The sequence below is a fragment of the Balaenoptera borealis genome (assembly GCF_965194805.1).
Source record: "Balaenoptera borealis genome assembly, chromosome: 12".
Classification (NCBI taxonomy): Eukaryota; Metazoa; Chordata; class Mammalia; order Artiodactyla; family Balaenopteridae; genus Balaenoptera; species Balaenoptera borealis.
Genome location: NC_138869.1, coordinates 92,295,736 through 92,310,003, shown reverse-complemented (window position 1 = coordinate 92,310,003; position 14,268 = coordinate 92,295,736). Strand labels below are relative to the sequence as shown.

At 44.8% G+C, this 14,268-nt stretch overlaps 2 protein-coding genes across 5 annotated transcripts in view; both read left to right on the top strand.

Annotated features, from left to right (window-relative positions):
- SOX4 (SRY-box transcription factor 4) overlaps positions 1-9,234 on the top strand; it is a 54,092-nt gene extending 44,858 nt beyond the window's left edge. For both annotated transcript variants that reach the window (XR_014232468.1, XR_014232469.1), the window contains 2 exons: positions 1,681-4,613; positions 8,099-9,234. The gene's annotated coding sequence lies outside the window, so the exon portion shown is untranslated. The remainder of the gene's footprint in view (positions 1-1,680; positions 4,614-8,098) is intronic.
- A 271-nt stretch (positions 9,235-9,505) lies between these two features.
- Positions 9,506-14,268, top strand: part of HDGFL1 (HDGF like 1) — a 740,887-nt gene continuing 736,124 nt past the window's right edge. For 2 of the 3 annotated variants that reach the window (XR_014232479.1, XR_014232480.1), the window contains exons 1-2: positions 11,629-11,872; positions 13,528-13,778. The gene's annotated coding sequence lies outside the window, so the exon portion shown is untranslated. Of the gene's footprint in view, positions 10,999-11,628; positions 11,873-13,527; positions 13,779-14,268 lie in introns of those variants that run through there. The other variant, XM_082346425.1, reaches the window with a different exon arrangement.

The following is a 14,268-nucleotide window of genomic DNA, read 5'->3' as shown; positions in this document are numbered from 1 at the left end:
AAATACTAGTGTATATCATAAACAGTAAGGGAGGGGGTAGAAGAAGAAACAATAACTTTACAGATTAAAGCATGACATATTGGGCGGGACGTTCTTGTGACCAGGTTTACCCTTAGGCAGGTATGGTTTAGGGAAAAAAGTTATAATGGATTGTGGCAGTAGAATTAGGTGGATAAGTAAGCGGGTGAAATGTGAAAGTAATTAGTTAATGAATTGATTCAAAGTAGAGGGAGAGTTTTAATGCCCTTTCTCAGGGCTCTCACCAGAACCTATTAATCCTTTTATGAAATCAGTAACTTAGCTGAAGGTGCAGAATTTGTAATTGGTGGATCCATTATATTAGATCTAACTGCCAAGAAAAGAAAACAAACCCAAACCTTGACAGATCAGAGTGATGAGATAATTTTAGCAAAATGAAAGTCAACAGAGATAAAATAAAGTCATCTACTTTTGAAGTAGTAGGAGCAGAAATGCGGTGTTGATATTTTACCTAGGTCATTCTTCCAATTAAACAAACATTGAGTGCCTGTTGTATGCCAGGCACTGTGCTAGGCACTAGAAAGGCTATGATAAATGAGGCACACGACCTAGTAGGGAAGACATGTATAAACCCTGCTAGACAGTTGGTCAGTGTTGGAATAGAGATGTGAATGAGGTTCAACGGTTGTATGAGGCATGGGGAATGTTTGGTCTCTTGCATGTTGAAGATCAGGGAAGGCTTCAATGAGAAAGGGAAGCCAAATTAAAGGAGAGAGGGATAGAGGGTAGGAGTGGCACAGACAGAAAAAGACACAGCGTGCTGTAAGTTATTTAATGTGGATGGAGATGTTTATATGTGGGGAGGGGAGATGGTAGGAATGAGGGGAGGGTGGATAAGGCTAGATCACAGAGGAGGCTGAGTTTGGACTCTGGCAATGTAGGGAGCCATTAATAATTTTCTTTTTTCTTAAGGAAATAAATAATGTGATCAACATGCCATTTTTATAAAAGTCACTCTGGGAACAGTGCTTCAAATTGTTTGGACATGGCGCCAGGGTGACCGCGGAGGAGGAGACTGGTTTGGAGACTGTATTGGTCTGCTTGGGCTGCCATTACAAAATAACACAGACTGGGTGTCTTAAACAACAGAACATTTATTTTCTCACAGTTCTGGAGGTTAGAAATCCTAGAATAAGGTGCTGGCTGAGTCCATTACTGGTGAGGATTCTTTTCCTGGCTTGTAGATGGCCTCCTTCTTGCTGTGTCCTCACATGACATTTCCTCCATGTGTGCATGGAGAACGAGAATGAGAGGTTTCTGGTGTCCATTCTTACAAGGAAACTAATCCTATCAGATCAGGACGCCACCCTTATGACCTCATTCAACCTTAATTACTTCCTTAGAGGCCCCATTTCCAAATAAAGCCACACTGGGAGTTAGGGCTTCAACATAGAAATTTTGGGGAGACACAAACATCCAGTCTATAACAGAGAGAGACCATTATAGTTGTTCAGTTGAAAGATGATGAGGGCCTGAATTGAGTAGTAGCTATGGGGCAGGAAGGGAAGCATGTTGGAGATGCTAAGGAAATAAAACTGACTGTTCTTTTTCAGTGTTTAGGCATTTAGTTGTGGACTGAGGGGAGAGGGGAAAAGTGTTGAGTAACTCCCACATTTTTGTTGTTTTTGTTCCCTTTACCAGTGTGTATATCTATATATCCTATTGGTTCTCTTCCTCTGGAGAACCCTGAATATATATGGGTTATAATCTTGTGAGTCAGCTGAGAAGTCCCGCCATCTGCAGACTACAAGCTAGAGAACCAAGAAAGCCAGCTGTATAATTCAGTCTGAATGCAAAGTTCTGAGAACCAGCAACACCAGTGTCTGAGGGCAGGAGAAGATGGATGTCCCAAGCTTCTTTGGAGAGAGCAAATTCGCCGTTCCTGTGCCTTTTTGTTCTACTCAGGCCTTCAACGGATTGGATAACGCCCACTCACATTGGTGAAGGTGATCTTCTTTACCTAGTCTATCTGTTTAAATGCTAATCTCCTCTGGAAACACCTTGACAGACAACACGCAGGAATGGTTTACCAGCTATCTGGGCAACCTTTAGCCAAGTCAAGTTGACATAAAATTATCCATCACAATTGGTTAAATAGTAGTAGGGCTAATAAGAAGGGTTGTAGGGGAGAGTTTCTGATTTTTGAGAAAAAGCTGGTAAAATTAGCTTAAGCTATGTTAAATGAGAGGTATCTGTGGGACCTGTGGGTGAAAACCTCCAGTGAACAGTTGGATTTATAGGTGTTTGGGTCAAGGAAGAACAATCTGGGCTGGAGGTACAGAGATGGGGGTTGTGAAACTCAAAGCCATAGTGGATAGAGTCAGCATAGATAGGCGGGTGTAGTTCAGGAAGAGAAGAAAACCAAGGATTAATTCTTGGGAAGAAACTGGGCATGGAAACACGAAAACCCCTTGTTAAATGTCTTATTACTTTATTTTAAATTTAGGAGAAAAAAAGGGGAAGTACTTTTGGTGTAATACTTTATGTTTTTCCACATCAGACTCTCACCCTTATTCTTAGTAATTTTGTATGAGCACATCTGCAACTTTATTGCTGACTCAAAGTGATATTTTTGCTAATAAATGAGTGAGCTCTCTGGAAGGTGCTGTAATGAGTAAAGGATTGCACTTAGCTGTAAATTTAACCTCTGTAACTCCAGTGGCAAAATGAAGTCATTTATTACAGGGAAAAATTGCTGGCTCTGAAGGAGAAGACAAATGGTTGCCTCTTTGCCCTAGTTTAAATAGGATGATGGCTCTAGCACAGTTCCTTAAAGACAAGGGTCTGTTCCGTGCAGGCTACTGGCAACCATTTATGAGGCCAACTGTGATCCCAGCTGCAACAAGGACCAAGTGGTTCCTCTTATAGGGAGGGAAGTGCTGTTGTCAGAATTCCTGCCTGCGCTCTTGATCAATGGATGTCTCTAGCCCTTTTTATGAGGGCTAAGCTTGCCAGCAAATAAAAAGCAAACTAAATAAATAATGAGAGAAGAAAATACTATAAAACTGAAGGAAATCTCTTATGAACTAACATAAACTGAAGTGAGAAAGGAATATCTAAGCTGAGTGTATAGAGCTTCCAATCCCAAAGTAGGTGATAACCCAGGCAAAGTTAAAAGATGGCCTATTCCAAATCATGTTAGAGAAAGTATAATCAGTGTTACTATGGATATACAGGACAGTAAAATAGAAAGCAGGGGAGAGATAGCAGGTGGCTGGGGAAAAAGCCACCTTGTTTATCCCTTGTTCTTTTTAATTGTCTCTATTAGTGATAGGCTTCCTGGATTAAGTCAAAGCTATAATAAAAATGTCTTTCTGAGAAACTTCTATGACTAGGATGACCTTGATTTTTTGTTTTTAGCCTGGAGAAGAAAGTCTAATAATACCTTTCTCCACAAAACCAAATATTCATCAGTTCTGTTCTTATTTAAGGCTGTTATCATCTCAAATAAGTATTTCCACAGGAACTACTAAGCAATGGCAAAATTACATGAATTTTAGAGCCAAAAATATTGCAGAATTGGAAGAAAACAGGTAAGAATATTTCCATTACATTGTATTTGCCTTTGGTTAAAGATTTTATCTAAGTTAGATATCAGGGATACATGTCATGAAACAGAGAATCGGGAATTAAAACCAAAAATTATGCCATTTCACGTGGAACAGTGTCAGGCTTTTACCCCCTGAAGTTAAAGATATTACTGTTGCATAATCATGTTAGCCTGAAGGACTGCTTCATACACAGGGTAATCATCCAAGAACATGAGTCGCAATCAGAAGTTGTGATGTACATTTTCCTAAAAAAGGTGCCAGCCATCTAATTCATGCAGAGGGGTTCAGAGAAAGCTCTATAATGGATGGAAACTTGATTCCACTGGGAAGCATACAGTGTAACAGTGCAAATGCAGGGACGGTTAGATGATAGGAACTGGGTGAGCAACAGCAGAATGGGCAAAGTTGCTGGAAAGAGAAGGAAAAAAAACCTCAATGGAGGGAAATGTTTAAATCTGTTTTTTAAAAGATGCCATGCTGTTTTAGAATCTTCTAGAATAATGACATGGAAATGATCCTTGGTTCAGATGGGAAGACAGAAACTAAGGAGTTGTAATGCATGAAGAAATGCAGGGGCTTCGCTGGTGGCACAGTGGTTGAGAATCTGCCTGCCAATGCAGGGGACACGGGTTCAAGCCCTGGTCTGGGAAGACCCCACCTGCCGTGGAGCAACTAAGCCCATGCGCCACAACTACTGAAGCCCTCATGCCTAGAGCCCATGCCTCGCAACAAGAGAAGCTGCTACAATGAGAAGCCCGCGCACCGCAACGAAGAGTAGCCCCCGCTCGCCGCAACTAGAGAAAGCCCGAGCGCAGCAGCGAAGACCCAATGCAGCCAAAAATAAATAAATAAATAAATAAATTGATAAAAAAGAAAAAAAGAAATGCAAGCAGATGCTGATGGATTGTCTTGGACAGATGGAGGGTGGAATTTGTCAGGATCTCTCTTGCACTAATATGGAAAAAGGCTGCATGTGACACATGTGACAAGACAGATTACTGCCAGTACCTTCCTAAATGTCAGGTAAGATATTTCCCCCCAAATGATCCTTCAGAAGAGGAGTTTGCCTTACCCAAAAGACCCTATGCTGTAATCTCTCAATTTCTCAATTATTTTATTTCGAACAACAAATTATACTTGGCAAAGCCACATTACCCTCAATCTTTGGGCTCAAGCTGGTTTCTAATGCTTATGGAGGTCATATGACAAACTAGAAATGTAGGAGGCTAATGTATTTAATATAGACTTATTTATTAAAAAAAATTTTATCCTGGGGATAAGACCTCATGATCATCAAATTTTGCTGTCTTCGTAAACAAATCTTTTCAAGGTAAAACAAATCTTTTCGTGTTGTGGCTAGCTCAGCTATACATCTGTAGGAAAGATGACTAATTTTTTTTTTTAATGTTATGTGAATGATATTTGTGGGTTGGGATAAAATTTCCAATTTCAGTATCAACGTCAGCTCCAGAAGAGCTGTGTTTTCAACAATTTAAATAGAAATAAAGATGATGGGCTCTGATAATGAGAGATAAATGAATCAGAGTGGCTATGGGGATGACAAAGATGTGTGAGAAGAGAAAATAAAATTGTTTCATGAATTGTGAGTGGCAAAAACAGAAATATTTCTGAATTATTATTTCTAAATTTATTAATGTGATGAAAATATGGAAGCATATTAAATGAGTAGACACATGATCTAAAAGTGTGTATATTTAAGTTGGCCAAGAAACTTTTAAAACAATCTTCTTATTGGGAAAATGGAGAATTACTGTATATTATTCAGTTACATACAGTACATAGAGCAGAACTCCACTGTAGCCTGGATGAAATACTCTTCAGTCCAATACATGGACAATACATTAGATTCCTTGCTCTTTCTGAACCTTCTAATGGTCTACTGTGGCCTATGTATATTGATATAAAGACTGAAGCACTGTTGATTAGGAAATCTAGTTTCTGGTATAACACTTACAGCACAATCGTCTCTTGAGAGTTTGGGTAGCTTTTGTTTTCAATGCCCAGCATCCTTAAGGAAGATACTTTACTGAAGTTCCAGACCTTTATATCGGAGAAGAAAAGCTGAGAATCAAAATGAAATTCACCATCTGCTATTTTACTACTTTAACTTTATTTAAATCTGCTAGAGATAATAAACACTCAATAAATGACAGCTGTTTTTATTACTGTCAGGTTTATATGCTTAGCACTTTACATTTTTGATGACATTTTGTCCATGCAATCCCATGATGCAGGTAGTCTTATGTTATTTTACACATGGTAACTGAGGTCAAAAAGGTAAAGTTACGTGATCACAGTCACACAGCTAGTGAGTGGCAAAGCCAGGTGATACACACCCAGCTGATGATTCTAAAACTCACATTCTTAATAAAAATTCTACTACCTCCTGAAAGGATAGAGATATTTGATGAGATAAATGAAGGAGGGACAGTTAGTCCAACTTGGGGTTTCCGGAAGGAAACCTATTACAGGAGATGCTTGTGTAGAAGGATCTGAAAGGCGAGTAAGGATTAGAGATAGGAAAAAGGTGGGATAAATGTCTTCCGAGAGAACAGCATGAGTAAAAGCGCTTAAGCCTGAGATGGCATTGCTACAAGCATTTAGTATTATCAGGGCGTATAGTATGAGTCATGTTGATGGGAAATACATATTGAGGGGGTGGGGAGGCTTTATGTGGAGGACCTTACCTTCGAGGCTATGGAGTTGGGATTTTACCAGAGGAAATGGAAATAATTAGAAACAGTAACAGTAGCAACAACAAGAGTACAAGTAAAACCAATAGGCCTTAGGGCTTAGAAGTAAAACGGGGTTTCAATTTTCCGGATAGCTCTTGGGAAAGGAAAAAGATGTACTGTTCATTATTCTTAACAACAGTTTTGCAATATAGTGATTATTGCTGGGATATTAAGAAAATGAAAAAACATTTCAGAACAGGCAAGCCTCCTTATTAATGTTTCTGACCCAGGGAAATTGATAGATAAGCTATGAAGTATTTGTAACTGAACGGTAGCCACTATTACATGTAGCCCCTCGATTAAGGACCTGAAAATCTCATTTAATTCTCATAACAACCCCATGAAGTAGGTGATTACGTCTCAGTTTTATTAGGTAAATAAAACCAATAAAACTTCACCAAAGGTTAAATGACTTGTGGAAAGAATTTTAGTTTAAAATGCAGCATGATAAAGACTCGTTGAGTTTACGGTGTTGGTTAAAGAAGTTCTGAAAGTTGGTAAGCCAATGACAAAGATTGGGGAAAGTCAACTCTTTCTGGGGCAGATGCAAAAGTGAAGTGTATCAGACTCCACAAAATCCTACCCCCTTCTTCGTAATTTGTTGCTAGGCTTTTATTTTTTTAATAAGAAGATAAACTAGTCTTTCATAAAACAATTTACCCAGCACAGTACTGTTAAACTTGAAGTCCAGCTGCAAAATATGATGGGAAGTTCACGGGAGCTACTGTATAAACTTTCCAAGATCCCAAACCCATAAGGAAACCAGAAGTATAACTTTATAAAGATAAATGACTGAGAGTATCTGAACAAGCGAGAATCAGCCAGGTTGTACCGTGATTACAAACGACCCTAAAATCTCAGTGGCTTAGGACAAGAAAGGGTTATTTTTTTGCTAACACACAATGATCACTGAGGTTGGCTGTGGAGGGGGCTCACCCTGGTACCCAGGGCAAATCAGCAACCTTATCCAGCAGGGTAGCAGATGGAAAAGGGACACATGAAATCATACACTGGCTCTTAAAGCTTCCACCTGGAAAAGACACTTACTATTTCTGCTCACATTTCATTGGCCAGAAGAGATGACATGGCCCTATCTGATTCAAGGGGAGTAGGGAATTGCATTCCTAACATGTGCCCAGAGGGAGAACAACAAAAATTTGGTGACTAGCACTGAGGACCATCACAGGGAGAATTTAAGAAAAACAACAGTGAAAGCAACCTAAGAAGGAAAGTTCTAGGAGCTAAGGATGGCATTGGGGCTTATAATTATGTGGATACTGGAGGACTTATACATAATGATGGCTAAGAGCAGAATAAGATTTAATACATAATTTCATAAAAACTGTTGCAACAGTTGGCCAATTTATGCTGTGAGAAGTTTGGTGAAAAACACCATAGGATCTCACACTGGAAATATTACTGACTAGGTAACACACTAGACATACACTGAGACATAGTATGAGATGTGTTTGTCATCCTTCTTAACTCTCATCAGAGGCTCAAAAAAAGCCCTCTGTGTTACTTGTAACTCAGTTTTAAAAAAGGTGATTCTAATAGAATATCCTGTTGCTTTGCTGTCTGCTGGCATCAGACTTAAAGAACTTCTTTTCTTATGAATCTATGTACAAAAATTTCACACACGAGGTACGATTCTATACTTTATTTAGTAAAATATCTAATTTTAAAGTATGACCCAGAAAGTGAACTAGATAACTTAAACACTTTTCATTGCTGAAATAACCTCTTTTCCAGGGAAAATCTGATTTTGCAGCTTCGTTCTCTGAATAGAGTGGATTCCTCCCTTTAAAAAGCACATATCTGAGAGGTGTCTTAGGCTGAGTTCCTGCAGAAGCTGACCATGAGACCAGGATTCGAGGGCAAGTACTGTGGCCTGTTTGGGATGTGATGGCAGAAAGCACTAGAAGTACCTACGGGGAGACAGGTAAGGAAGGGAGCCAGCATAGGGTTCCTTAGAGAGCAAGTTACCACAGTGGGAAACTGAGGCTCAGAGATGAGGACCTGTGGGAGACAGTGTAGAATACAACTTAGTAAGTCTAGTCCTACCTCCAGGTGAGGAAGCTGGAGTAGTTTTAAACTGACTTGCATCCTCGATTGCTTGAGGACTTCTCTGAGGGGCATTATCTGCCTGGCACTTCTAGCCTGTCCTCCTGCACTAGCAAAGTGGGGTCTTCTTCTGTTCAAGGAAGCCGTTGAACAGAGAAGCAGAGAAGGGAGAGCTATAGGATGCTGTCAGCCTGCTGTAGGAATGGCAGGGGTGGCGTCCCTAGTGGGGTGCCCACATTGTGAGTTCAGAGAGGATACTTGGATTCCTAAGCCCATTTGCTCTGGTATCTCCACCATTTTAATTAATTTAAAAATATTAATAATATGGTGGCATCTGAGAAACGATGGCATCCTTTTCAAAAGTAGCAGTGGCTAGTGTCATACACAGAGAAGCCCGGGAGTGGAGATGGGGGAGCTCTGACCAGTTAAGGACCAAGATTCTTGGGAGGAGATCACTTGTTTTCCCCACAAGCAGGTTGGGAAAGAGATACTTCGAACAGCCCTGACAGGAGTGTTTCATAAAGCAGGGAGCAAACCTTCTTGAAGCCATATTGACTGTTCACCTGGCAAACGGCCCTTCCCCCTCATTTCTTGAGAAAAGAGAGAAACAAGCAGTCGATATTTTCAAAAGGTTTGGTAATGTTTTAGTAGATTCAATTAGTCCACTATAACAGTCAGTGGAGTATTGGGTATTATTTAGAAGTTAGCAACTCTTCGTTGATTTACCCCATAACTCGAGTATTTTTGAGAGGCAGCAGAATTGAATTGTCTCGAAGTACTGACTTTTCATTATTTTCCAAGCAGATCCCTGAGGAGAGCGGAAAGTAAGGGTTTGTCGCGGTGGGGGGGGGGGGGCGGGGAGGTTAGACTTCTCCTAAAAAGACAATTCTGGAAGTCATCATAATTAGACAAAGAGGAAAATGTGCCAGACAGGAGTGGGTAGGGGCTGTTTTCTCTCTGTGGTTGGTTGTGGAGCGTTCAAGATCCCTAACCTAGGATGAGGCTTCTGAGTTCCCAGTAGGCGAGGAGCCGCCCAGGAGACCCGAGGTTCCAGGAGAAGGCGGCGCAGGTGTCCAGGCTCCGGGCAGGTGAGCAGGCCGATGCGCCGGGAGGCCGGCCGGGCGGCCCCGGACCCCGGGCCCTGACTCTGCGGCCTCGCGGCTGCTCGCCGAGCTGCGAGGGCCGGACCGGGCGCGCAGGAACCCGGCCCGAAAGGCGCGGCTCACGCTCGCGCTCGCTCCCGCGCCCTCGCCTCCCGCGCAGTCCGAGCCACCGCCCTCCGCCTTCCCTCCGCCCGCTTCTCTATTTGCCACCTCTTTCCTCGACCTCACTCCCCAGCCCTGCACGCATCCCTCTTCGTTCTCTTCAGGGAGCCGGGGAAAACGTGTGCTCCCCTGGCCCTTGCACCGTGGGTCACCCTGCGCGCGGGTGGGAACGGCGGCGCCAGGAGTGCTGCCCCTCGTCCGGGAGGGGACGGGGAAGAGGGCATCTCTGGTCCCCGGGTACGACAGTCCCCTTTTCTCCTTCTGTTCCCTGCGCCGCGCGCGCTAACTCTGGGGGAAGTTGGTTGCAAAGTTTCCGAGAGCGGCGTGGGCTCGTGCAAGCAAAGCGGAGGGCGGGGTGCGGGCCCCGGGAGGCGAGGACAGAAGCGCTCCTCGCGGCGTCTTTGTTCTGCTCTGGGCGAGAGACCTGGCGAGGAGTCGCCGGGAGAGTTACCGGGACCGTCGGCCGCAACATTCCGGGCTCAGCAGGGGCTCTTCGCTCCTTCCCGCACCTCCTCCTTCAGGCATCCCCCCACCTCCACCTCAACCCTGGACGCTGGTCCCAGGTTCCCAAGCCTCCTGGTACCGCACTCCTTTACCCCCAAACTTCACCGACCCAAAGATCCCAAGTCTGGGATGGGGAAGGAGAAAGGGTGGAGGCGAAGGTGCGCGATGGGCCGGATACCTCCTGGAGGGTGGATGTTTGCTTTGGAATGCTCGTTGTTGTTGTTGTTTTCCTTTGCCCTAGAAAATGCTTCCCATTGCGGGCCCCCATTCTCTCCCATTTCCCCCACCTCCGGCTTTCCTCCTCTTCAATTCTAGTAAGATCTAGAAGGAAAATGAGCGCTACTCTGAGTCACTCAGAGAGCCAATACTGTGGCCCGCAGCTGGGATGAGGGTCTAAGGATGGGGGAGATGAGGATGGGGTCCCCAGCTCTGGAGGTTGGGGAACGACTGACTGGTAAAGGGCCTGGGGAAGAGTGCGGAGCTGTTCCTCGTCCGAGACACCCGATTTGCCCGGGGCAAGGCAGTGGGGGAGGAGACGGAAAGAAGGGATGTTCGGCCTCGCCAGGGGGTAGAGGATGCGGAGGCAGCCAGGGACCCTGAGTCTGATCTTTGGAGCGAGGACAAGGCAGTGGTGTAGAGAAGGGAACCGGTGAGGAGCGCTTGGCTCCAGGGTCAGAGGGAGCGCGGTCACCCGGAGAGCCTTGCAGTCTCGGTCTGAGGTTAGGAGAAGTTTGGGGTCTGAGAGGTGGGTGCGATGCTCGAGGTGGGAATCCGCCCTCGGCGCCCCTGGACCGAGTCGCGCAGCGCCTGCAGCAACAGGTAGCCCCTAGGGGTGGAGGTCCCGGTGGGACCCCGAGCTGGGCTTTGTCCTCCGGATTAGAGGGAGCGCCCAAGGGACAGAGTGAGTGGGGGTGGGCGGGGGGGCGGAGAGTTTTCTAACACTTCTTGATGCCCCTTTGAGTTGTTTTGGTGTGTTGGGTGGAGGGGGTGATCCGAGGGGAGGAACCAGGATGGAGAACCTAGGGTGCACCCCACCTCCAATTGTGTGAGCGCCTTTATCTTCTGGGGTTGACCCCTTGCCCTTTGGATTTTGTCTCTTGGGATGAGGAAAAACTGACAGAAACTCGATGCCAAAGTGGATTGCTCACACTGATTGGCAGGGAAAGTGCAAACAAAGAGGTGCATCTCCCGGAAACAATGATTTTGGAGATTCCTCCCCCTCTCCCCCCGCAGACTTGAGCGCGTTAGACAGCGTGGTGGGTGTGGAGGGGACCAGGACAGGCATCTCCCGGGGAAAGTTTCGGGCGAGGTAGTGGGAGGAGAGGGTCGGGGCAGAGTTGCGATGGGCTGGGGACTGAGCCGCCCAGGCTCGCCTCCGAGGTTCCCGGCCGGGCGGGAGATGCGGGGAGAGGGAGGGGGCGGGGAGGGGAGGGGAGGGAGAGAGGAAGAAGGGGTGAGAGGGAGAAACCTGCCGCCGCTCGCCGCCTCTTTGTCTGCTCCGGGACTTGGAACAAAAGGGGGAACTCTGATGAACTCTCTTTCTTCCCCTCTCCCCCGGACGCGCGGGTATCTCCCTCTCGCAACTTTGCCGCCGCGACTTTCTCCGCTGTCAGGCCACAAGAAAGTGTCCGAGCGCCGCGAGGACCGCGACAAGGGAGACGTCCCTCAGAAGTGCGACGAAATGGGGAAGAAGGTGAGTGGGGACTGTTGTCTTGTTTACCTCTCTCCCCCGCAACGCGCCCCGCTCCCCGCCCTCCGGAGGACCGAGGAGCAGTCCGGTGGCGAAGTTTGGCCAAGTTGTACCTCCTTTCCCCTGTTCCCTTCTCTTTTGTTCTTTAAGGAACTTGCACAGATTGTTTTATTTGTTTATTTCTAATGGGCAAAAGCCAGACGGGCATTTCTCTCAAGTGCCTCTTTATACGAGGAGCTGGGGGGATGGGGGGAAGGGTGTCTCAAGGGGGCCTTGCCTCGCTTTCTCCCAGCTGCGCGCAGACCGGAGGGAAGCGTGCTGAAATGGTTGGGACTTGCCGGGTCTGACTTTGGTCCTGCCAAGGAAAGAGATACGGAAGCGGGGGTCGTTCCCTCACCATTTTATAACTTAACAGTCTGCGAAGCGTTGTGCAGATCCAACGCACCATACCCAAAGCTGCAGCACGAGAACGCAGAAGAGGTTTGGGTGGTAGGGTATTGGACTCTTGTGTTTGCGGTCGAGGGTGTTAGAGCGAACAGGTTAAGAGTTCAGAAAGTTTTCTTTGGGGCTGGGATAGGTTGGAGGAAGAAGCCACAGGTTCTCGACTGTCAGAGATGCAGGGATGGAGAGATGGGGCCTGGACCACTAGTTAGAGTCGGCCATCCCGTCCACCCCTCTCAGTTTCACGACCCACCCAGAATAACCTACGCGGTCCTGGCGATCCATCATCACCTCTCTCACTTAATGCGGGCCCCCACCCCCGCCCCATTTCAATGGGTTTGAGTAGAAAGGGGAACGCGAGCGCCTGAAGCTCCTCAGACCCGGCGGTCCGCCCCGCCTTTTGTGTTTTAACCTTTTGTTTCTGTCTGCCACGCCCGCCCAAAAGAGGGATGGCTGTTGCAGCTTCTGCGGGGTGGAGAGGCAGCGCAATTCCCTCTGTGTTTATAGGCAAAAGGAGACTCGCTAACTTTGTTTCCCAAGTAGCTTCATTTCGCAGTGTTTCTGGGTTGGTTCTTGCTCAAATGAGGCGAAAACTGCACACCTAGTAAACATCTCCACTTTATAGGGCATTTCTTTCAGCGCTTTCCCACAAAGTTGTTTATCCCCCAGTCACTTGGTTCATAGAAAGACATTTAGGGACAGAAATTGGGAGTTTGTTGAAAGTGGGCAAACGTGGTATGTTCTAGCAGTGTTTAAATATTGGGAATGTGTGGAACAGGGCTCTTGAGTTAGAAAATGCAAATTTAGGTCATTATCTTCAGGTTTGTTTTGTGAGATCGTTCCAAATACCAAGGTAATTAATTTATCACTGCTACCCTCTCCTATGCCCACCCCAGAGCTAGAAGCTTTCCTCAAACCCTTTGCCTTTATCTCCCACCTTTACAGTTTGACAGGACAGATGAAACATCAAACTGTGCTGCTAATACCTGGAGGAAAGAGCCAAACATAGTCTATTTGAACTTCTTAAAGTTGTGATTTCGTACAGTAGTATCCATTATTAAAACTTGCAGCTAGAAATGATTCAAGTGCCAGAACTATGTAGTTTTGAATTTTTGTGTCAAAGAAAGAAATATATTAATGCTAAGGTTACTTTTTTAAAAGAAACTGAGTGTGTTGAGTGACTTGGAAGCTAACGCTAATTAATTTCAATTGTATAGGTGTGATTACTATTGTCAGCATCTAGAAAGCATCATGAGTGCACTGACTCCTTCGTACTGCATTGTTCTTACTGGATCTTTCTATCAGTGAATATTATGGAAGTACCAATACAACATCAAGTCATTCCTGAATGAAAACTTACCAAACTTTTTTCTTTGGAGTTGCTTAAAAGTTGTTGGGATTTTTGATGATGCCTTCCCTATGTGGATTACTACAATTTGATCACTGGGAATTCTCCACCTTAAAGAAGGTATGTTGCTTTTTAAATACTCTACAAGCACTTCATTTTGGAGCTGGTACTTAATGCCATTAGAGAATTGCCTAGTTATTTTGAGCTGTTGCCTGATCAAAGTGATTTATGACTTTGGATTTCCTTGTTTTGAACTGGTTTTTGTAGGTTCATTTTCATCTGGAATGACGATTTGGGTACTTCTAAGGAAATTTTATTAATTTGACAGTGTCTTCGATATTATTACACATAATGAACATGGATTATATAGTTACTAAGGAAGGTTATGTAACAATGATGGGTCCGATAGGCAAATGTCCTATTTTATTTATGATTGATTTTGCTTTTAAATATCACATTGAATGTTTCTATAGTAGCAGGACTTTTATGGTTTGCATTAATTATTTTTCACTTTTGACATTTCATTTTGGTAAACAAAATCCAAAAGTGGTCAGAAGGAAATGAATTCCTACTAGCTGGGAGTCAATATAAAGTACAGTAAGTTCTGTTA